Here is a 13207-nt window from a genome sequence, read left to right on the forward strand (position 1 = left end):
GACTAATTAAGAAGCGACTCAAGTCAAAGTTACAGTGCATGAAGGTAGAAATACACGGGTTCCACTGACGTTGTGTCCTAAATGCGGTATTTTGAAGTCGAGTCGAAGGTTAACGAAGTTGAGTAAAGTTTGTCAGGGGAACCGGCTTCTTCGGCCCGGCTCACTGAAAGGAACCGGCTCTTTCAGGTCCTAAACGGCTCTTCGGGTTGTTTTTGCTTCTTAAATCCCAACATGACCAAATATTATGTAAAACTATACACACAATGACTTAAAAGAAGGGGGGGAACATAACAAAAAAGAAAAAAATACCAAAATGTAGTGAAAAGCTGAGAAAAAAATAAACAAAAGGAAGAAAAAAAAGAAGGAACAATTTAGAAAGAAGCCAGAAAAAAAGAAACGTAGGAAAAAAGTAAATAGAGAACAAAAAAAAGTAACAGCTCGGAAAAAATAAACACAATTAGACTTTTTTTAAAAGGAACTAAAAAAAAAGTAGAAAAAAAAACACGGGAAAAAAAAAGAAAAAGTTTGTGTCGCATTCAAATCATTTCCAATTATATCAAGTGAATCGTGTTGCCAACATTGTATTTCCACAAAAAAATGTGATTAAGTACAGTTCTGTATCTTGGAACCGACTAAATAAGCCCGCAAAAATGTTAATATTATGCGACAAAATATATCAGGAAATAAAAAGAAATGGATATCTTGTGAAAGACTTGTAAGAACAAAGGACGTTTGTAGGCCGTACAACCTTTGCAATAATACATGAGTCAATTCATTCAAAAGAGAAAAATCATTTTGCATTGCCGGAAACTCAGCAAAATGTAACTTGATGTCAATTATAGGACATGTTTGATAATGACTTAGTTGCCACACTTGGGATTGCTGTTGCTCGCTGTTGTTTCAAGCGTTGCTCACCGACTTTGTGTGAACGCTCAGACCCGTGGAAAATTACAGGGAACCAAGCTCCTAAATAAGATAATCGATTTAAAAGAATCGATTGAAAGGGTAAGGGACATGAAAGAAGACAGTAAATATATATAATATTGTCATTTATGTCTGTGAGCTGTGTCAGGAAAAAAAAAGGAAAAGTTGTTTTAAAATATACTTTTGGAATTGTTGTAATTGGATATCTAGAAAGTCAGGGAACATAGATATACAGAGGTGAAATCAGATGAAGGATTTAATTAGTGATGAGCCTGTGACGATACCAGGTATTAGGACTGGTGTCGGTACCATCTTTTTAAAGATATTAGTAACTGAAGACATAGTTAACTGCTATTAAACATATACAAGAGTTTTGTTTTGTAGCCAGATGTGTCCTTGAGCAATATAAGCAATACCAGCTGATACGTGCTAGAACCATTTTGAACAGACATTTACCGTAAATTCCGGACTATAAGCCGCTACTTTTTACCCAAACTTTCAACCCTGTGGCTTATTCAGTGATGCGGCCAATTTATGTCATATTTCTAACGGCCGCCAGCAGCGCTCGAGTACAAAAGGTCAGATTTAGACCGGTGGGATATATGTGCCGAGGAAGACTGCAACTTCTTGGCTTGTGCATAAATTAAAATAGCGTAAACATACCCTCATCATGCAAAATGCAAAAACAAAGGCTCATGACGCAGCACATTAGGAAGATGAGGACGGTTTACCGTGATTTTTACAAGTACGGTATGTTTTTTTTTTTTTACCAGACCCGTTTACTGCGTTGCGAGCGTGCTGCTAGCGTGTTTTGGAATAAGGGAGTGTGGGACGATGTTTATATGACAAAGTTTCTTACCGACACTGAGGAAGACGACTTTGATGGCTTCAGTTCTAAGGATGAAGATAAGGACAGTTTACCGTGATTTTTACAAGTACGGTATGTTTTTTTAACATACCCGTTTACTGTGTTGCGAGCGTGTTGCTAGCGTGTTGCTACCATTAACTGCCCTGTCACAGGCACCGTTTGGGATGAGAGTTATATTATTATTATTAAAGCTTTGAAAACTCTCTCGGTGTACCGTCTTTCTTTGTAAATATGTGTAACCATGTATAATATGTATTTGCAACTGTATATTTTTGTAATGTATTTATTTGTATTTATTTTAGACACTTATTCTGATATGTTTTGCACGGGCAAATGAAAAAGAAGGGGCGGACCAAACGCGGGGTGACGGGAAGTGGGGTAAAGGTGAGGAACAGAGAGACCTGTTTGTGGACGCGGCGGACAATAGTGAATATATATTTTTCCAAAACTTATCCTTGGAAATATACACTGTTTTCCTTGGATTACTTTCAACGTAACCCGGACTCTGCAGGTCTGCATCAAACCTTAAGTACCAGTATTACGTATTTTCCGTTCATTTTGCCGGCTGTGATTTTTGGACTGTGTGCTTTAATGAACGACAATTAGTTTCAATCGCGGGACTTAAAGTCGGGTTTGGGTTAATTTTGTGTTTGTGTTACATTTTTTAATGTGGGCGCATCCGGCTTATATACAGGTGCGGCTTGTGTAAGTACAAAATCGGTTTTCCTCTTAAAATGTGGTGGGTGTGGCTTATAATCAGGTGCGCTCTATAGTCCGGAATTTACGGTAATTCATAGAGAAAATTATATTCGCAGTTGTACCTTTCTTGATAGAGTAGAAATCATTATAAGCTCTCCTTTACTCTACACATGAGTCCTGCAACAGCCATTGACTGTAACTCATTTATGCCGGGGATATTCTGTAAGTAAACCCTTTCGAGAAACTATTCATAGTTTCCAGCCCGTATCTGGATAACCAACATTCTCAATACCTGGACATGCAGAGAAAAAAAGACTTCCTCCAACAAGAATCTTTCTTTCAAGAGTTCAGTTATAGCTGGTTCGTGTGCCTGTATTATATTTGATGGTCTCGTAGCCATGACACTCTGTGTTCTATGTGTTTGAGTGTTTCTTGTTTCATCCTTCTTCCATGTTTTGTTCAGTTAGAGCTGGTTAGTGTTTTAACATTATGTAGCAAGCTAGATTCACTTTTTAATCTAGCAAAGTAAGAATGTGTTTCAAGATGTCGTTTATTTTTTATCTAACAACAGGAGCTAAGAAGACATCAATGGGGGTTATAAGCAATCTAAGCATCGTTTACCATTTTCCTGCAATTACACCCATAAATGCTTTCTTTTGATGTAAACATCTTTGGAAATCATAAGCCAGCCACCAGATTCCCATTATGGAAAGGTTATTCCTGGGGTTTCGGAGACAGTGGGACAATATGATAGCTGTCACAAACCAAAAGCCAGCAGGGTGACATGTGACCTTCTATCCTCTTTTTGATTTTCTATGGCGAAAATTGCACCCCACCTGCCGTGTCTCCATGGGTAACGCCAAATTATTTTTCTAAGACAAATAAACCCATAAGCTTTTTCCGGTGGTGCCTTTTCAACACATAAAAAGTACAAGTGATACATAATAATACAAGATACCTTTGGTGTGGCTGCAGTGTAATCCATATACAGGTACAGATATCTCTCGGTTATTGCGGTTAATGGGGACCAAAACCACCTGCAAAACATAAAAATGAGTGATACACCTTCATAAAAGCCCCAAAGGGTCACACTTAGCTCAAGATTACGCTCTTACCGACTAAAAGTATATGACTGTAACAAAATCACAACTATAGATCTATAAATGATAACACAAACCACAGAATTGCAGTTGAATTCATGATTTTTAATTGTAATTATACAAAAGTACAAACGAATTGGAGGGTTTGTCCTTTCGGTGTTAAACTGTGATGGAGACAGGGGCAGGCTAGCTGCACGCTACCATCAGGTAACCTCGACTTCAACCAGTTGTCTTTGATGAATGATATATAACCGTCCCGAACGTAGCGATTTCCCACCAGTTGTAGCTCCTGGTTTTCCGTTTTGTGTGTAACGGAACTGGCGTTAGTGAGATACAGTCTCGGCAGGGGTGGCTTAAGAGAATTGTTAGCCTAGCTAGCAGTAGCAGTAGCCCATACGTGCCTTGGTATTGCCTACTCCCCGACCCTGCCTCAGGCGCTTCTCGTACCCGATAATAATCCACAGAGCACCGTCTGGTGATAACTGCGCTCCTCTGACTTTCCTCAGTTTGATTTCATTGATGAACTCTTTTTTAAAAAAGCTGTCTGGCCCCATGCTTAGCAGTTTTTTAGTATGCACTGAAAGCATACACCAGCCTATCACAGACGGAAGTCACATCCAACGCAGAAAGCCATCCCTTACCTGCCCCTGTGATAGCATTTGTTGTGTGCTGTCTATCAGAACACAATGTAAACAATAAGTTGCTATCAATGACCAAAAATAAAATTCAGTTCGTTCCAAAATCTGTGAATCGGTGAACCAGCCATAGAAGGCGCAAAGTAGTGGCGGGATCAGGAAAATCAGGAAGTATTCGGGTTAAAGTCAGGATTTGGCTTTCAGAAAAAACGTTAATCTTGTTTGCAAGCCGGAAAAGAAAGGAGTAAAGGGTTTTCATGTTGTTGTTTTAAATCTGAACATCCTATTCTAAAGCATGACACAAACGGACATTTTCAAGCAATATAATTCCAGGGACTATCATCATTCGACATTTATATTTCATTCTGTCATTTTAAAATGTCTTAATATTATGAAGCCCTGACTGAATGTGATTTACTGAGATCAAATATTTTGCACACCTCCAAAAGGCAATGCAAACAAAACCAAAATAATTTGAAAGCCAGTAACCACTTATGAATACTTAACCATTATGAAATGAAATGAAATTTATATAGCGCTTTTCAAGTCAAGACTTCCCAAAGCGCTTTACAGTGTGCATCACATTTCCCAATAGCGGCCGTGCAGCCATGTGAGGCGCTAACCTGCTTATTGGGGGTATTAGTGGTTCAGTGTCTTACCCAAGGACACTTCGACATGTAACACGGAGGAGCCGGGATTCGAACTGCGATCTCTTGATCCCAAGACGAGCGCTCTACCTCCTGAGCCACTGCCGCTCCATTAAGAAGGTCACACTGATTGAAGACCATAAATCCAAAATCTAAATAGATAGATAGATAGATAGATAGATAGATACTTACCTTGGGAGGTGATGAAGGCACAATATGTCTTTTCTTGAGCATCCTTCAGTGTGGCTCGTGACATTTACAAGGGGAGCTCCTACTAATTGAGAGGAAGACCTTCATTTGGAAGCTTGGTGAAAGGAAATAGGAATGGTGTTAGTCCTTGGAGACCAAAGGAGGGCAGTGTGGATCAGTTGAATGCCTGGAGGCACGCTGACACCTTGTATTAGAGTTAACAACACCATCTTGTTACGCTGGCTTTTCTCAGTACAAGATTTGTGGGGATTACTCTATCCAGGAAATAAGTTAGGGTTAAAAGACTTTTTTTTATAGCTGATTGAATTAATATTGTATGTATGGATGGAAGGATGTATGGATGGACGGACTGACAGACAGACAGACTGAGGGAAACAGACAGACCGAGGGAGACAGACAGACAGACAGACAGACAGACAGACAGACTGAGGGAGGTAAGGCGGTAGAGATGGATGGAAGCACAAAAACATATGTAAGTCAAATCAAGTCAAGTCATTTTTATTTGTATAGCCCTTAATCACAAAGAGTCTCAAAGGGCTTCACAGGTTATTACACAGTCTATTTTTCAGACTACTATTACATCATCCCCTGATCTGCAACCAACATGAGGGCAAGGAAAAACTCAAAAACCTCAACATGAGGAAAATGAAGAAACCTTGAGAAGGGACCGTACATGTAGCATCCCCCTTTCAGGATTACCAGACAGCAAAGGATGTTGCAATCACAAATAATACAGAGATATTGTCCACGAAAGGTATAGGTTATTCATATGCTATAGAGTAGAAGTGTGTTTTAAGCCTAGATTTAAACATTTCCACTGAGGTTGCAGATCGGATCTCAGGGGGGGGAGTAAGTCACTCAGTGCCCTAAATTAGATCTTTTAACGGTTGACTGAGCCTTTTTTAACCCTGCATCTAATAATTACAACCTGGAAATAATAATAACATGATTGGTTGTTATTTTAGAAATGCCAATCTAACTGGTAACCCTTTGTCCAATCAGTAAAAAAATGAAACTATTATAGGCCAAATTTTCAACATACATCTCTCAGAAATAGATATTCCAAAACAACAACATTTAGATCACTATAGCTGTCACTTGTAGACATCCTCTACATATTATATGTTGTTCTAAGCGTACTTGAATTTAATAAAATTGTTATTTTCATTTGCTTCGGTGCTTGAGGAATCTATTGCTAGTACCCGTCAAAAGCAAACATGAAATCATTTTCCCAATAACATTATTAAAATTTGAAACAAGGCATTTATTTCATACATGGGCAATTTTAATCATAAAAAAATGTGAATGGGGATATAGTATTAACCATATTATAATTTAATTGTATTGATATCATACATAATTATAATCATGATGATGATAATGATGATAATTATTACAGTAATAATGTTGGTAATAGCAAGAATTCTTGATAGTTTATTAGAGAATGAAGGCTTTTTAAGGTAACTGTTAAGACATGTGAAAAGAACTACCATACTGCGTGTTTTTAGGAACCCAATGATGTGATTGCAAAGTAATGCAATTTATTACTGATAACTGGATGGCTTATTTCCAAATTAACAGCATCACTTTGCTTTACTGCACATGGAGAAAATTGTCTCATGCAATCAGGTTAATTTATTTATGGCATATTCAAAAGGGAAATTTAATAGTAATGTGCAGACTTTAAAACAAGTGAGCTTTAGATCATTTCAGAACAATATTTTCTTTAAAAGCCAGACGATTTAATGTGAAAAAAGTACAGTATACATGCCAGACATGACATTACAGACTTTCCACTACTTACGACCATTCCACTTATGAAAAACGGTAGATAAAAACATGTTTTGGGGATGTCGAAAAATACTTAGTCATTGCTTTAAGTTAGATTTTGTATTGTGTGCACCTTTTTCCAAGTACAGGACATTACTGTAGTGCTTCTTTCTGCCGCTACCGGCTTTGAGAGGTCACCCAGCATCCACCCCAAAGAAAAAAATCCGCTTCCTCTTACTAGTTTGTGTGTAAACATTCTAGACTGTGTCTCCAGCGCGCTAAAAACTTTGACATAGTTATTGTTTAATATCTCGTGCAAGGAAGAGGCGAGCCGTTTTACTTAAAATGAAAGTGGAATAGAGAAGCTTTATGCTGTTAAGAAAATCGTTTTTTTCAGCCACTTTTTACCACGGAGGAGGAAGTCGCGTAGCTTTTGAAGCTCATCTTCCAAGAGTAAGTTAAACTTAACTTTATTTATCTTTATTCTATCTACCTTGGTCATATCCCTCAAGAGGGGTGACCGACAGCAAGACACACACATACAATAACAAAGAAAATAAAAGGGAAATAAATAGTATAAAAAAAACACACAAACATTTTTGGACCATGGCCAACCCAATTGCCCAAAGTTAGGCACCTTGGCACCCAAGTTGGTCATGCTTTCGTCCCTCCAGATGAAATGGGACACCAGAAAGTCGCCATGTCACTCGAGTCAGGGTGACACAACACACTCTTTTGTTTAACAGCAGGGCCTGACAGCTTTCACTGGTTTACCCCTGCCGCATCATACGGGTGCCCAGCCCATCCTTAAGAACGCGTCCACAATCCCACTATTCTTTCACAACACCTCTCCACTCATTTCTATCACCAACAAGAGCTCTAGCTTCCATTATATTTAGACCTCTTTCCTGCAGTGCACTCATAATACCATCCATCCACGTCAATCGCGGCCTTCCTCTTGGTCTCCTTCCATTGATTTCTGCTCTGTATTTATCTTTATAGAGCATATTATTTAATGAAATGTTCATTTATTAGTACAAAACAATACAGGTTACTTATACAAGCCTTAAACATACTTGTATAAACCTTAAACATACAAAATATAGTACTGAAGCAACTTACAAACAAATTCAACTTACAAACGATCGTCCGGAACTTATTTCGTTCGTAAGTAGGGCAGCGTCTGTAATCTGTTTTGGGGTAGGGATTGTAAGGTAAAGTTTTCTTATGGTGTATAGAACATATGGCAATTAGCTAATGTGTTCCAAACCCCCAGTCCACTGGTAAAAACATTAAAATTATATATACACTTGAAATGAAAACCATAGACCAACATATAAAAGAGTGTTTGAGATGACTTGCACAGTCATACGCTTGAAGACCGCAAATTTTGAATTTAGTTTTAAGTTATTTGGCACGCAAAATAATTTGTTGTTTATAACATAAGGTGACGAAAAAGCTGTAACAAGGGGCCCAAAAACATGTAATTCCACATGGTAAAGTGAAAAGAATCATTAACTTGGGGTGCCAATACCCGGTGGTACACAGTGATCCCTCAGTTATCACGCTTAATGGGGACCAGAACAATCCCGCAAAAAGTGAAAGTCTGCGAGGTAGTATCACACCTTCATAAAAACTCCCAAAGATGTAAAGATATTTTTTGACTGAATACAGAACCCCCCCCTGTGACAGAAACTTCTTCCCTGTTTGCATTCCTAAAAGACAACCTTTTTTTCCTGGTTGCTTTTGTTGACTAAATTACTGAAGTCGACTGACAAGGTTTCCATTGTTATTAAATGAATAGAAGAGAAGAATAATAGAATGGAATTTACTTTTATTGTCATTCTTTGTAACCATGCACACAGAACAAAATGTCGATACACCTGACCCGTACAGTTAAACTGTAGCAAGCCGATGCAGCCGCAGCCAAACAGGGCTTGAACCACAACCTCCCAGTCTCGGGGCGGGCGCCATACAACCAAAGCCACCGAGCTGGTTCCATGGTAATACCAGATAATAATAAAAAATAAATAAAAAATAAAAACTATTCTAAATCAAAGTGAAAAATCCTTGGCCTTGGCTAAGGTCACTATCAAACCAAGCACTGTTGTGGTTCCTCATTATTTTGAAACAGTGAGAGAGCGCGGATGTCGCGCCGGATCTGTCACCCAGACGACATATGTCACAGCACAAACGTCCTGTTCTCAGCAGGTGTCTGTCATGGACACACCACTAGCGACCACATGACCGACCGCATCCCGTTCAGCTTGCAGAGCATCCATGAAACTGCTATTCTGGCTCTGCCACCGTCGTATGGCTGGCACGTTGCGTGGAAAGCCTCCTCTGGGCCGCAACAAGGGCCATTGTTTGTGCGACCTTGGAAACAGCTGTGTCCTCGGCCGTCTCTGTTATGCAATTCCCTAGGCGCGGTTTGAAATGTGCCACTCAAACTTATATCATTGGTATCACACTGTTGAGACGATTCTTTTGTGGTTGCAAAATCTACTGAAAGCAATCTATTGGATCATCAGTGTTTGAAAGGGGCCCTCATTTTCTACCATGCATGTAGCAGATATTCTAATGCATTTAGTGTATTTAAAAAATATATATAAAAATTCACTCTGCCATGAAAAATGAGTTGTCCTCTTCCTGTGTGATTTTCTTTTTTTTTTTTTGCATTTTATCACTCAAAAACCTTCAGATCATTAAACCAATTTTAAAATCACACAGGAAATAACCCAAGGAAATGCAAAATGCAGTTTTCATATGAACTACAGGTCTGTGTCTAAAAAAACAGCATATTGTCAATTTTGTGTCCCAGTTAGATTCAGATTCAGATTCAGATTTACTTTATTGTCATTCTTGTACACGTGTATACAGAACGAAATGTCGATACATCTGACCCGCACAGGTTCTTTGAACGTCAGCCAGGATAGATAAGATTAACCATGTCTTCGTCAGAATTTTAGCGCAGCAGTTCGTCATCTCGCGGTTCGATGCCACTTCCAGTTGTTAAATGGTCCAGTTTATTGTCCAGAGAGCGAACGTTGGAGAGCAAAATGGATGTTAGAGGGGTTAGCCTTTAGCCTAGCTGTTAGCCCAGCCCGCTTCCTCGTCACGCCGCTGTCTTGCCACTCTGCTTCGCTGCTTTGTAGGCCGCTGGGTCTTGTTGACATAGCAGTCCGTGGCTAATAAACACCGAGCGCTTGATGTCTGGATGATCGCATATCCAGCAAAAAAAACTGCGATCGTATCTTAATCTGCAGTTCGAGCCGACTTTGTGCGCCATCAAAACTGAGTCGAAGACTGGATCTTATGGCCGACGTGTAAAAAAAACGTTGCAAGCCGATGCAGCCGCAGCCGAACAGGGCGCCGCCATGATGCAGATACAGTTACCTTGATGAATGAGGCCGGAAGCCAGAGGCAGGAAGCATTTAGGGGCTCACGGTTGATCTAACCATCATGCCCCGTGAGCCCTGCACCCCGAGGCGGGGTGGCCTATGGTTGGAGCCCTTGTCTGTCAGGGCAAAAAAAGTGAGGTTTAGGTGCATCCACCTTTTAAAGTGTGACTTGAATCCACCCAAATTTGAATAGAGGGGAAGTGGGGCTTTCCCATGTGCCATTCCTTGTGAAAACACAGCCATAAACTGATTTATTACCAGCTCGGTAGCCTAGATGGTAGGACGCTCGCTACGAGACTGGGAGGTCGCTGGTTCAAGCCTTGGCCGAGTCATACCTAAGACTTAAAACATTGGTACTCATTCCCTCCCTGCTTGGCGCTCGGCATTAAGGGTTGGAATTGGGGGGTTTGGTGACCCAATGACTCCCAACACAGCAGTTGGGTTGAGCGAGGGGGCTGGGAATCCCCTCCTCTGTATCATTGTCTTTCATATTTAGCTATTATGTCTTTCTTAAAGGCAATAGTTGGACGAACAACTTTTTTTTTTTTTTTTCACAAGTCCTTCGTGCACCGACCTTCTTCGGAGACATAATTAGGGGCTAAAACACCCGTACGCCGCGCAGCATCGCACCCTAGCGTACCGGCGTCCGAACTCCGATTTTTTTGACCGAACAGCGAAGCAAGAATTTCTCGAAATTTTTGGTCGAACACCGATTTGTCCGAACTGAGAAGCGTTCAAAAACCGAGGTTCCACTGTACTAATATTTGACCGTTAGATGGTACTGTATTGTCTAATGGGACTGAAAACCAGTGCCACAGAGCACAATGTGGCAGCAAAATTTCAGACAAACATAACGGGAATTTTTAGGTAGGGATTGTAAAAGAAATACAAATTTTCTCAACTTATATTTTTTTAGAAACATTAGCATTGGTAGCACATGTTTGTTTACCTAGTATTTAAATTAAAAAAACAATTGTACCACTAACAGGCACTTAATATCACGCACTGTCCCTTTAATTGTATTTCATTTTACTTTATTGTATTTTCCATTTATAATTTTCTGAGTTGATCATTTTTTAAATTGTTGTATATTTAAAAAACAAATGTCACTGAGGGTTTTTAACTGAAACTATTCTATGAAGGAAACCATTTTTAAATTTAATTTTATTGTATTTTATTATCTTTTTTCCTTTGTTGATTTACTTAAAACTGCCTAAAAGTTTGGCATTTGTGGATTTTTTTTCAGTATATTCATTTGTTAATTTGGATTTCCTGTAATACATAAAAATAAAAAAATCTGTACCGGCATATTTTTCATATATATTTTTTGAATGTGTACATTATTTTGTGATCATTAAATTGCACATTTTATTTGCCAGCTGAAAAAAACTGACACAGTATTTGAGTGGGTTGTATGAAACGTATTTTACTTCATAACATTAATTTAATCTGCAGAATACATATTGACCCTAGTTTGTAGGACTGATTTTATTGGTTTGGTTTTGTTTTGTGGACAAATTAAAATACTTCGTATCACATAATGCTCTAAATATAAATGAATCAATAAGAATAAATTCCTGACTTCACGAACAAATGTAAAGGATTCTAAACGAGCCTGTCTCGCTCAAAACTTCAAAATGAAGACTCTGATGATTAAGCTAGAACTCACCAACTACAGTATATTATTTAAGTTCCAGATGGAATATGATATAGGAAAACTGCTCAACTGCATCCAACAATAGGCCAAATAAAACATTTTTACCGAGAGTTTGTGCTCGTTAACTAATGATTAATAAAAGCCCATATATGATACAAAGTGTCTTAACAAATTTTTAAAAATCATATACACATGAAAAGATAATATTACAGTAATTTTCCATATAAATCCTTAGTCCATACTCCACAAAACCTATTAAATATATTGCAACACTGCACCCTTGAACTTGAACACATGTTCCTCCATGCTGGTAAGGCACCCCGGCAAGAGCATAAAAATAAGCTGAATGAATGAGAAAAATGTTTAATACTTAACATTAGCTTTAATTATGATATTCGATATTAGTACACTATGTGCTCAGGATTTGGCGCCAACAGCCAGGAAAGCTGATTGGCACACCCTGTCCATTTAAAACCTCAGCTTCCGGAAACAAGCTGTCTGATTGTACTATGCTACCTGTTGCCATCTGCTCAGAAAGCCCGTACCTCCGCCTCCTTGCCTGCCTCCTGTTTTCTTCTACTTGATCTCCGTTGCCGACCCGTTTCCGAATTTGCCTACGACCTGCCCTGCCTGTCTGACTCCTGATCACTCTTCCGAACACAACGACTCCCTTCTTCTCCAGCCCCGACCGACAACACGAGGATTACGCCTGTCCACGACCATTCCCGCCAAGCCTTCGCCCTCCTGTCAAACTTCGTCAATCCGTCAAACAACAGATCGAAGAATCACGTCTTGTCATTCCTTCCTTCCAATAAAAACCAAGAAACAAGTGCAAGTGATCTCAGTTTTCCTTCCGTCTGACACTGTTTGAATTTTCATTCAAGTAACACATTTGAATGTCTTTTTCCTGGATGTGAGGATATATTACATCTGCCATTCTTATGTTATTTCAATTGGAAATATTGACATTGTAATGCAATCTTATGTTTGTGTTGATAGTCCATGCAGCGCCAACATTTGCCTCTTTTATAAAGCAAGATTACATTTTTCAAAGCAGATAGAATCCTTGAAGTCTTTCACATCGTGCTTCTGTATAATTATATTTTATTCAGTCTGTAAGGCAATGTAAAGGGAATCATATTTTTCAACAAGCAAGGTCACCACTACAAAGAATAAAGGAAGATGCTTAAAATGGTTGAAAATTGTAGGTAATTTTTTGTTTTTGCTGACGATATTGACGGCCACTCAAAGCTAAGACTTAAATAGAAACCCTAAGTCATATCCTTTTATAGCAGA

The 13207-nt window shown here is 39.0% G+C and overlaps 1 long non-coding RNA gene across 1 annotated transcript in view; it reads right to left on the reverse strand.

The window, feature by feature from the left end:
- Positions 1–3460: 3460 nt before the first annotated feature.
- Positions 3461–13207, reverse strand: part of LOC148376511 (uncharacterized) — a 28552-nt gene continuing 18805 nt past the window's right edge. Inside the window, exon 3 of the long non-coding RNA XR_015852070.1 lies at positions 3461–3528. This is a non-coding gene — a long non-coding RNA (uncharacterized LOC148376511). The remainder of the gene's footprint in view (positions 3529–13207) is intronic.

The sequence above is a fragment of the Urocampus carinirostris genome, chromosome 1 (genome assembly GCF_059441175.1).
Source record: "Urocampus carinirostris isolate Australia breed hairy pipefish chromosome 1, RoL_Ucar_1.0, whole genome shotgun sequence".
In the NCBI taxonomy this organism is placed as follows: Eukaryota; Metazoa; Chordata; class Actinopteri; order Syngnathiformes; family Syngnathidae; genus Urocampus; species Urocampus carinirostris.